Source organism: Sceloporus occidentalis, unplaced genomic scaffold (assembly GCF_023333645.1).
Source record: "Sceloporus occidentalis isolate IW3139 unplaced genomic scaffold, rSceOcc1.0.p SCAF_360, whole genome shotgun sequence".
In the NCBI taxonomy this organism is placed as follows: Eukaryota; Metazoa; Chordata; class Lepidosauria; order Squamata; family Phrynosomatidae; genus Sceloporus; species Sceloporus occidentalis.
In genome coordinates, this window is record NW_028317340.1 from 145,153 (window position 1) to 157,688 (window position 12,536).

The following is a 12,536-nucleotide window of genomic DNA, read 5'->3' on the forward strand; positions in this document are numbered from 1 at the left end:
ATCCCTTTGTAAAGGAATTAAACCGCCATGTGTCTGTTATGACCTCATGGAATAAGGCCAAAACATCTATGAGAAAGGTGTTTCCCCAAGACAATCGTTTCTCCGCTAGGGCTGGACGACCGAGGGGCCGGGTCTCCAGCCGTTTTTACCAACCAGGCTCCAGACAATACCAAAGCCAAACTCCATATTCCTTCCGAGGATTCTTCCGGGCTCGGTCCGCTACATCCAGAGGAGGTTATAGAGGCAGAGGCTCTGCAGGATTCTCCAGGGGACGTCCCAACAACGGTAAGTCCTTTTCTTTTTTCTCTTCTTCTACCCCTCCATCTGTGGCAGGACGGATATCTCTTTTTTTCCATGCTTGGGAAAAAATTACGTCCGACCCTTGGATCCTCCATACGGTCCAGGGTTATCTCATAGACTTCATTTCCCTTCCTCATCAGTCTCGGTCCCCTCCACAAGTTTTCAGGGCCATCTTCGCGCTCTCAATGCGTTTGTCACATATCAACATTTCAAGATGGAGGGAATCCATCTTCTAAGAGATCTCATGAAGCGCAGGGACTGGTTTACCAGACTGGATCTCAAGGACGCTTATTTAGCGGTCCCCATTCATCCGGACCATCGTTGTTTTCTCCAGTTTACATGGAATCACCATCTTTGGCAATTCAAATGCCTTCCATTCGGCCTAAGTTCCGCCACTTGGTGCTTTACCAAGCTGCTCAAGCCAGTAATGGCTTTCTTCAGATACAGGGGTGTCAGGTCAATCATTTACCTAGATGACATTCTTCTTTTTTCTCAAGACAAGGATGTCCTTCTCGCCCAGACTTCTTTTGTAGTGAACACTTTACAACAACTCGGCTTCGTGATCAATTTTCCAAAATCGGAATTATCACCAACTCAGAAGATTCGATTTTTAGGTTTCGAAATCGGTAACAGCTCTTCTTCAATTACCGACCTCCAAAATCGCTGCTATCAAGAAAGATATTCGAGCTCTGCTGCGCATGGAATATTGCCCTCTCAGAAGACTCTCTCGGATGGTGGGTCTTCTCTCTTCATCCATACAGGCGATTTTCCCGGGTCCCCTTTATTATCGCGCTATTCAACGACTCAAGGCAACTCATCTAAGACAGAATCCATCCTACGATCAGCCAGTTCAACTCACAGACGAGGTGAGACAAGAACTACAGTGGTGGCTCCGACACATGCAAGCTTGGAACGGCCGCGCCATATTCGGATCACGCCCGGATTTCGTGCTGGAATCCGACGCAAGTATGATCGGATGGGGAGCGGCGTCTCTCACGGAAGCCACCGGAGGTCGTTGGTCGTCAGAAGAACGCAATCTTCACATAAATTGTTTAGAACTCATTGCAGGCTCTTTTGCGATCCGCAGCCTTGCAAAAGATCGTTCGAATTGTTCTCTCCTTTTGAGGATGGACAATTTTTCAGCGGTTCGTTACATCAACCGCTTGGGGGGGAGCAGATCCAAACATTTGACGGAAGTAACAAAACAGATTTACCAGTTTTGTTTCAATCGCAACATTACTCTCCTGGCGGAATACGTTCCCGGAGTGGAGAATCAGAGGGCGGACTGGTTCTTGGAGAGATGCCAGCGATTAGAGGCTCCACGAGGAAGTTTTCCAGGATCTCAATTTTCACAGGGGTCCCTTCACTTTGGATCTCTTTGCATCCCGTACGAACTACCAAGTTCCAAAATTTTTCAGTTGGTTACCGGATCCAGAGGCTCTAGCAACGGATGCCTTTCTACAACATTGGCCAATGACGGGAGCTTATGCTTTTCCACCCTTCACTCTTATTCCCAGGGTAATTCACCATATTCTCAGGGCTCAGGTGACCTTACTCCTGATCACTCCATTGTGGCCCTCCCAACCTTGGTTCCCAGCACTTCTGGAACTTTCTATTTGGGATCCTTTGGCTCTCTCAATTTTCCCGTCTCTTCTTCGGAACCCGGAAGGTCATTTCCATCCCCTCATTCTCGACAGCCGTCTCTCTTTAGTTGCATGGATGATTTCGGGGGATCTCACTCTGGCCTTGACATATCGCAGGACGCTAGAGATTTGCTCCGAGATTCATGGGCTCCGGGTACCCACAAATCTTATGGGGCAGCATGGAAGACATGGTCTTCTTGGTGTATGGGACAACAGGTGGATCCCCATTCGGCCTCTATAACATTTCTTTTAAATTTCTTGGCGGAGTTATTTTCTTCAGGAAAATCATACCGATCTATTAATGTTTTTGGATCGGCTATTTCCAGCGGTCATGTTGGTTCCAAGAACGGGCCTATTGGCCAAGATCCGTTGGTTTGCCGTTTGCTTCGGGGTATTCAGTTACGTAGACCTCCAGCTCCACGATATGACTCCTTTTGGGATGTATCTTTGATCCTTGATTTCATTCGGAATTGGCCCGATAATGATTTGCTGACTCTTCGTCAGTTATCAGCAAAGCTTACGTTTTTGCTTTGTTTACTTTCTTTTTGTAGAGTCTCGGATGTTCGTGCTCTTGAAGTCGGAGCCTTTTCTTTTTCTCCGGAAGGTGTGGTTTTTTCGGTTCGTAAACGAACTAAAACGCTTTCTAGTTCCATATCCTACCCTTATCTTTCTGACGACCCTAAGCTTTGTGTTGCTAGGTGTCTTAATACATATATCTCTTCCACTTCTTCTATTCGTCCCATTTCGGCTTCTCAGCTACTTATCTCTTACACAAGACCCTTTCATCCAGTTTCTTCTCCTACTCTGGCCCGTTGGATACGATGGTTACTTACCTTGGCAGGTGTTGAACAACATTTTGGGGCACATTCTGTCCGAGGGGCTGCAGCTTCAGGAGCCTTTTCAGCAGGCGGTTCCCTTGCGGATATTCTCAGGGCCGCTGACTGGTCTAGAGCTTCCACTTTTCGCACATTTAATTTTCGCCCATTATCTTCAGCAGTTTTATCTTTATTGGATAAGCGTTAAAATTGCAAATATGAAGCCTCCTGTCTTGCCTTAAAATTATACAATTATTCTAGTTCTAATGTCGAATAATTGGAATTTTAATAAAGACAGGAGGCGAATATTTCCCTCCCTCCCTTCCCTTTGTTTTTTCTAGGGGATTATTATTATTATTATTATATACGGCTATTATTTTTGCATATTATCTATGTTTTATTATTTGAATATTATGGAGTAGTATTATATTGAAATTTTATACATGCACTTTGCTGTTATATATCTCTTTTTTTTTTTTTTTCTTTCAGTGTAACTCCTTTTGGAGTCTATTCTTCGGTTCCAGCCTCATGATTCGGTTGACCGTTTAAGATTCAAGTTTTCTTCAGCGAGTCAAGTTTTATTCTTCTTCTGGTTCAAGTTTCCTTCAGCGAGTCAAGTTTTATTCTTCTGGTTCGCATGCAGCAGAAAGAGGAAGATACAGGGATTACTATTTGTTATATTATGTCAATCTTTTTTCTGATTGGTTATGATCTGTACTATTTTTATCTTTGCTGCTATGGTCACAGTAAAGGAAGTTAATGCAAACATTCGCCTCCTGTCTTTATTAAAATTCCAATTATTCGACATTAGAACTAGAATAATTGTATAATTGTGCAGGTCTGCCAAGTTATATACTGTTTCAAAACTATAAACTTTTGCATGTGGTGTTTTGTCACTGATGGATAGTGGCCTGGCATGCCGTTTTACAAATATATTCATTCTGGATAACATGATGCGCACCTTGTAATATTTGCCCTATAATTGTGATGCATTGATGATAAAACTGTAAATGAAAATATTTTCCTTTTCATAGACAAAACACCCTAATATATCTTCTCTTTGTTAAATTTATGCATACTAAATGATAATTTATTTAAAATAAAGTGTCTTTAGAAGGGTATATAAATTTGAACCAATTGAATAGTAGCGTTGAAGAAAGAAATACTATAGAAAATTCCACTTGTTCTATGGGTTAATAGCCTGATCTAGAAAGGGTTAAGTAGCTCTCTTTTTTTTCTGCGGCTTGTAAGTGATGATGTGGATCCAACCTGCAGTTAGAACATTACAATGTGTTGAGGATCTAAGGTCAAATTTCAGCCTGTGAGAGAAAAACATTCACGTGGCATTCTTTCTGCAAACTGGAGCTTGGAACTGTCTAGAGCTTAATAACCAGCATATTGTGTGTTATAGTATGCATATGGTTTTAAATAATTAATTGTGAAATTACTTAAATATATATTTTTGGATATTTGCTTTTCTTTAAAGTAACCCATGTATTCACATGATTATGTTCCGGGTACTTAAAAATATTTTAAAACAGTAAATACTGCATTGAGAGGACACAATAAAATTACACGATAGAAGTATTATAACATAATCATTATGTGTGCTGGCCCTGGGTGAGCATTATTAGTAACCTACATCAGGCATTTAAGGCTAATGCACTAGAAATAATGCTGGAACTGTGCCATTTTCAGTGATTTCTTGTCAGTATAAAACAGGACCTAGCTGATGTGGTTGGTGTGGCAGCTGCACGGCTCCTCTGTGGTCTGATGGGTTTACCAATGATTTGAAATCAATAGGAATAGTTGCTGTGCTTGCAAGACTCCTGCAAGCGTTGTTCACCGCGCCAGTGCTGGAGCTGACTGCCGGTAAGTATATCACGTGCACTGAGATGCCGCAGGGGAAAAAGCATAAAGGGAGATTCTGCAGAATACCCCCATGCATTTGCAAAGGGACACCATGACAATTTGGCCAATGCTGTATGTCACTGTGTATTGAATATATGTACCTGGCACCATTACTTGGCAACTGTTGCTTCATGATTCTCTAATCTCAATAAATGAAGTGTTTAATACAATGCACAATGTACATGTATGCCATTATCAATCCCAAATTTCCCCATGGTATGTACGTGAAACTCAACGTTTTGTACTGTGGTTTGCGACATGCTCGGATAATTAGTGACATATCCCAGCCCAAGCTAACTAGGTCTAGGTTGGCTCGTCCACTTTTTCAGGTGATTAATCACTCTGGTTTCTTGCTGCGCAATGGGCTGGTGACAAGGGAGATGTTGGATCTCCCCAGCTGGCCAACCACTTGCAGCTCAGCTTCCGTCTCTTGCGTATTCTTGTTCTTCTCTCACTTCTCTCTTTGTCTGCATATCTGCATGGAACTTCATCCAAATGGCAGAGCTTCTAGTGACCTCCTCTCCTCCAATTGGAGAGTCGGGGTAGAGGACCTCACCGGAAGTGTCACCATTTTGCCCTAAGATAACCCTCTGTACGTTTCTGTCAAAATGGCGGAGCTTTTTGTGATGTCCTCTCCTCGGATTGGAGAACCGGGTAAAGGACGTCACTGGAAGCTCCACCATTTTGGGCTACGATAACCTTGAGTGAACTTCCTCTAAAATGGCGCCGATTGGAGGATCTGGAGGAGAGGACACCAGAAGCTCTATCATTTTGGCAGAAGTTTGCCTTGAGGCTATGTCCACAGAGATGCAGACAAAGAAAACAGAACAAAAAGACTCAGAGCAAGAAGATGCAAGAGAGACATTCAGAGAACATGAATGATAGTGTGGGAGTGTGAGAGTAAATATGGTGTTGGACAATTAATTTATTTCCTGAAATTCAAATGGGCCCTGATTTTATTACAAGACACGGAGGCTCCTATTGTGCATCAACTCTTTCTTTACTTAAATAGCAGCAAAGAAAAACTACATAAAAAATATATAACATAGCAGGGATGCCATAGACTGGCCTAACTCCGCCTCCACCAAAGTCTATATAAACCCCTGATAAAACAAACAAATCCTTTTTCTTTGCTGCTGGGATGCCAGTTAAGTACACATTTTTTCTCAATTTGAATGCTCGTTTTTTCCAGGGAGATATCCCAGTCATCTTCCCTCTGTCTCCCTGTTGTCCATGAAGAATTAACCTCTTTTGAGGTGTTTTTTTTTTGCCGCAAGTGACGTTTGGGGGCGTGGTTTCGGAGCTCCATTGGTAACGGAGTTTCTGTGGTGTTAATAACAGGTAGCTTGTGCGCAGTTTTGTCTCCCTATTTTTTGATTTATTGTGCTAGTTTTTGGGCTGTTAAGAGTGTTCCTGGCTTGTGGTGGGTTTTTTCTCTACTCCCACTGAATTTCATCCTTCTTACTTTTGTAAGGGTTGGATAGTTTGGATCCTCTAGAATTTTGGTCTGCTTATTCTGACATTTAGTTATGTCTAAGAAAGCTGCTTCCTTGTCCGCAGGGGATTTTGATGCCCCACAGGAAATGTCTCAAGGGGGTGGCAACCCTCTTGTGCATCCATCTTGTGGATTGCATCCACTTGTCCCACAAGGAGACGCTACGGATCTCCTACAGCGCTCTTTGACGGAAGCTTTTCATTCCGCTGTGGACTCCATGTCTTCATCACTGTCTCGCTCAATTGCACAGGCATTTCAGCATGCACAGGTGGCGGGCCCCAGGGAACCTTTCCCTGTGGCCCCTCCTGAAATTTCCACTGCTCTTTCAAACCGTCTAGCTAGCGGTACAGGCAGAAAAGCTCTTCGTAAGTCCTGTAGGGCAGGTACCTCCAGAACTATGATGAACAATGATGATTTTCCCATCCTTGAGAGCGCTAATGTGCGCAAAAGAGCCTGTACTCGCCAGGCACAAAAAGCGAGAAAATGGAAATGCGCCAGAGCGCTAAGTGAACATGATTCCAACTCGTCAATAGAGTCAGAGGAGGAGGTACAATCTGACATCCCTTCTGAGTCCGGGGAAGAGTCAGAGACTTGTTCTCGGAATGGCGAAGTCTCGCCGTTCTCGAACTCCCCCACGGGCGCCACATGGCAAGCTTGGTTTGTCTACCCACTCTGAGGCTGTTTTAGATCCTTTGGGTGAGCCACTCTTTGAGCCTGATGATTTACATCATCCTAGGTCAGCGGAGTGGGTCCCCCCTGATCATATTGCACAATACCTTCAGAACAAGGTCAGGCGCCCTCTGTCTAAAGAGACAAGGAATAAATTAAGGGCAGGGGTCTCAAGTCGGCTCTTAAGTCTTGTCAAGATAAAGTTCTTGATATGTTTGGTCCACTTACAAAGATTTTTGAGTTGTCTGATGCGGCCTTATGTGACCAACAGCCTTTAGATCCCCAGGTGGTGCGTGGCTGGATTCAAAGGGCAATTTGTATGGCGGGTAACGTCAATACCTCCATTGCCATTGTGAGACGAAAGGCAATTTTATTTAAAATTGAGCCGAAATTAGCTAATCTAGCTTTGACTGAGATGGGTAAGGACGCTGATGGCTTACTTTTTGGGGAGTCTTTTATAAAAGATCTGGGCAAATATGTAGGGGCTTTCACGGCACTTGACAAAGCTCAATCTTCTATGTGCCTGGTTTTCTCCAGACGGGTTTTTGCCAGTGGTTGCCAGTGGTTCCAGGGGCCGTCCCACTGGCCGCAACCAATCCGGTTATAATAGACCAGGTAAAGCTCCTGTTACTTCACCACGTAACGCCTTTCCAGATGTCAGACCCCAGACTCCATACCCATTCTTCCCACAAAGAAGCCGACCCTGTCGAGCAAGAGGTGCAAGAGGAGCCCCGTCTTACAGACGCCCATTCGGTAAGTCACTTGTCTCCCCCTTTTTCCCAATGTCCTGTGGGGGGAAGACTCACCCATTTTTTAGAAGTATGGAACAGTGTCACTTCAGACGCATGGGTTTTAGAGACAGTACAGGGTTATTGCATCGAGTTTGTCCAAATCCCATACCAACGGCGCATGCCCCCTCCTTTAGTGTTGTCGCAGGCAAATCGCATTCTAGTAGATTCAGAATTAAACGATCTCAGAAGGAAAGCTGCCATCGAAAGGGCAGAGGAGGTCCCCAATGCTTTCTTAAGCAACATTTTTCTCGTGCTGAAGAAAGGGGGCCAGATGCGTCCAGTAATAAACCTTCGGCAGTTAAATTCATGGGTCAGGTACCGTTATTTCAAGATTACCAACCAATTACGGGATTTGCTTCGGGATTTGCTTCTTCCCGGGGACTGGATGGTCAAACTAGACCTCAAAGATGCTTATTTGACGGTACCAATAGCCCCGCATTCCAGGGATTTCCTGCAGTTTCTTTGGCACGGGAAGAGATGGCGCTTTACGTGCCTTCCTTTCGGGCTCTCATCAGTGCCTTGGTGTTTCACCAAGCTGCTCAGGCCAGTAATGGCGCTTCTTCGGAGCAGGGGAGTTTGTCTCATCGTCTAGACGACATTCTTATCCTTTCTCAATCCCTGGAATCGCTACAGCGTCATCTCTAGTGGGCTATAAGTCTATTACATCATTTGGGTTTTCTTATAAATTGGGAGAAATCCCATTTAACTCCTACCCATCGTCTGGAATTTCTCGGTTTTGTTGTGGACTCGGTAGAGGAGTCCTTGTTTCTCCCAGCAACAAAAATTTGCACCGTTCGGAAGGAAATTCGGCGTACCCTGAAACGTCATCAGATTTCCATCCGTCAGTTATCACGGGTTATCGGCCTGTTAACATCTTCTATCCAGGCGATATTTCCAGCTCCGCTTCATTACCGTGCATGGCAGCGCAGGGGCAGATCATACGAGGATATCATCAGTCTAGACAGGGAGACCAGGGACGAACTTCAGTGGTGGATTCTGAACCTAGATGCGTGGAATGGCAGAGCCATTTTCGGGTTGCAACTGGAGATTTCCATGGAATCAGATGCAAGTCTCCATGGCTGGGGGGCCCGCTGTGGAGCAATATCCACAGGGGGCAGATGGTCCTCAGACGACACAAATCTCCACATCAATTGCCTGGAACTGCTAGCGGGCTCGTTCGCGGTGAAGAGTTTGTGGACTCATCACTCGGTCACGTGTGTCAGGCTGCTGATGGTCAACATCTCAGTCGTATGCTACATAAATCACCGTGGGGGTACCCAGTCTGCTCTATTGGCAGATCTAGCAAAAGACTTTTGGGAGTTTTGCCTCAATCACAACTTGATGGTCCGTGCAGAGTACATTCCAGGTCTTTCCAACGTGACCGCAGATTGGAATTCACGTTTTCTGAAAGACTCCAGCGATTGGAGGCTGGAACCCAGAATCTTCTCACAGATCCGCCAGTTATGGGGCCCATTCGGGGTAGACCTTTTCGCGTCCCGTTTAAATCGCCAACTGCCCCGGTTTTTCAGTTGGAGACCAGATCCGGAAGCTCTGGCGGTAGATGCTTTCATGCAGGATTGGTCCAAAGTTCACAGCTATGCATTTCCCCCCTTTTCTATGGTACCCAGGGTTCTTCTTCAGGTATGCCGCCAGTTGGCCTCGATCGTTCTCATTGCCCCTTGGTGGCCGGCCCAGTCTTGGTTTCCCCAGGTGCTGGAGTTAGCCATAGATGTACCCAGGTGCATTCCATCCGACCCTTTCCTACTGCGGGACCCCACCGGTCAACCACATCCATTGATTTCGGAGGGCCAACTGTCCCTCATGGCCTGGTTAATCTCGGGAGAACTTGGAAGAGCTCGGGAATTTCGGATACAGCTAGACGACTTCTGGACAACGCATGGGCTCCCGGGACTAGAAAGTCTTACGACTCAGCCTGGCGTGTTTGGTCTAGTTGGTGCATGGCTCGGGACATGGATCCCGTTTCAGCACCTGTAGTTGAGGTGATCACTTTCTTGTCTTCTTTATATGATCAAGGCCGTGCATGCTGAACTATAAATGTTTACCGTTCGGCAATTTCAGCCTCTCATTCTGGATTTTTGGGGGTTCCAGCGGGTCAGCATCCCCTTGTTTGTCGTCTGCTTAAAGGAGTCAGAATGTCTCGGCCTCCTCGGGCTAAGTATCATTACACGTGGGATGTTAATATGGTTTTGAGTTTGTTTGAGTCTTGGCCTACCAATGAAGAATTGTCTCTTCACCAATTATCTTCTAAATTGGTTACATTGTTCTGTCTTATTTCATGCAAGCGTGTTGCAGACGTCAGAGCCCTAGATTCGGATTCTCGTACTTTCTCTCCAGAAGGCGTTGTTTTTGACATTTCCCGTCGTACGAAAACTTCGATTAAGTCAGGTTTTTACGCGGCTTTTCCTGACAAACCTAAATTATGTCCGGTTCATTGCTCACAGGAGTATGAGCGTAGGTTTTCTTCCCTACGGCCTCATGATACACCCCAATTATTCTTATCTTTACGTGTTCCGTATCGTCCTGTGTCTTTGGCTACTTTAGCACGGTGGGTGAAGTCAGTCTTGTCATCTGCTGGTGTTGATGTTGAAGTGTTTGGCGCTCACTCTGTCAGGGGAGCTTCGGCTTCCAAGGTCTTCTCCTTAGGTGGTCGGCCAGAAGATCTTATGCGTGCTGCAAATTGGTCACGGGAATCTACTTTCCGTACCTTTTATTTTAAACCTATTTCTCATGTTTTTTCTTCAGTTATTGCGCAGCTTTAAACTTGCACAATAGGAGCCTCCGTGTCTTGTAATAAAATTGCATGATTTTACTATTTCATGACGGGAAGTCATAATTTTATTAAAGACACGGAGGCGAGTATTGTCCTACCCTTCTTTTCTCTTCCCTGCCCTTTTTTGACCAGAATTATTATAACATGCTTTCTTTAACTATCTACATTTTAGATTGTTTTCATTGATTACTAGAATATATATCACACTGTTTTTCTTTATTTCTAGCTTGAAGCCCTGTGGATTTGGTTGATTTCGGAGTTCATCTACTTCTTCAGTTGTTTCGTCTGTGGAGATTTCTAGTCCATATGTCTGCTGCAGTTGTCAGTGCCGGATGGACGTTGTTGGAAGTTCTACTGTTCCCCTGTTTTCAGACGATTCTTTACGTGTCAAAGAAAGAGGATTTGTTTGTTTTATCAGGGGTTTATATAGACTTTGGTGGAGGCGGAGTTAGGTCAGTCTATGGCATCCCTGCTATGTTATATTTTTTTTATGTAGTTTTTCTTTGCTGCTATTTAAGTAAAGAAAGAGTTGATGCACAATACTCACCTCCATGTCTTTAATAAAATCATGACTTCCTGTCATGAAATAGTAAAATCATGCAATTTTCATCCGAAATAGTGGTGTTGGAACTTTATAGTGTATAGTGAATTCAGTATGTTGAAACCATAACTCTCAAATAAACCCTCAAAATCCCCCTTTTAAACACTTCTTTTGTGCACATTTAGGGATATGAAAAGCCTTCAATTTTTGTAATTGTCTTTAACATTCTTGATTTTTTTTCATATATTTCACACACAGGCTATTTGATGCCATTTACCTTTTAAACAGAAGATAAAAAAACAACACTTTCCAAAAGGCCCATAGATCACATGGTTAAAAAGACCATACATTTATTGTTTTTGTAATATACTAATTATTCCAATGCACTAAACACCATTACATAAGTTAACGGCAGATTGTACATCACATGGGGATTTGTAGGTTTAAAAAAAAAAAATGAAAACAATACAAAAACAAAAACTTGGCACATCAATCTATGTCGGTACAGTAAATACGGTGTAGAGATCTGTTATAGGCACAGAAAGGCTCAACACTAATAAACACTACACTAATAAATAGTTTAGTGCAATAAACCTTATGCAACTTATTTGTCTCAGGATGGGTGTGTATGTAAATTTATAAGGAACAGTAGTTGGGCAACAGAAAGTTGAGCACACCTTGGCCAGAAACACCCAATTTTCAGGCATCAATGAGTGTTCAGGGAGAAGGCTAATTTACGGTAGTGGAAGTTGCTGCCGACTCTGGGCAAGCAGTCCTGATGAACTGTACCCAAATGCATTGGCTAGTTTGCTTCCAAGTCATTCTTTACTAGCAGCAAGGTTTAAGACCGAACCCTGCCACCAGCCATCCTTACCAATGGCAACCTTTATCTTACAAATGGCTTGCTGGAATGGGCACAGCCAAACAGTTCCGAAGAGCATTTCACATAGAAAACCTTTGCCGAGTAAGGATGTGTTATTAAATAACTGTAATAAATAGTATAATTATTCTTTTGAAACATTAACTACTGGGAGTACATGCAAAGCCATGCACTGCTCCCCCCTTCAGGTAATTTAATATAACCATACAAAACAGTTACAGAAGCTACATGGAAATCTCAACTTACAATTGTTGTATTCAAAAGATGCGTTCTATATGGTACGAATTGAATACTTTTGAAGAGGGACCCTGTACAGATTATGGAGTAATATACTGATCTGCGGAAAAGAACTCTAAAGCCAAAAATAGAATATGTTCTTAGAAGACTTCCATAAAGATCAGCATCTACCTTTCTGACATGCGGCCCTTGCAAACAAGAAAATTATGCTATTAAGCAAATTTTAACAAATAAACAAAATGCTTTATATACTTTGCAATTTTGGTAGCAGTAGAGTACATCAGCCTTCGTTTGAATTTATATTACACTTTTTAGCAAACCCTCTTGATTAGGAAGTGACACCACATGCTATATGGTGGAATGCCAATGTTCTGTACCATATTTTAACTTACACCAAATACAAACATTATCTGGGGGGATATTTAGCCGTTAACTGTAAGAAAAAAGCAAAATGTGTTTTGTT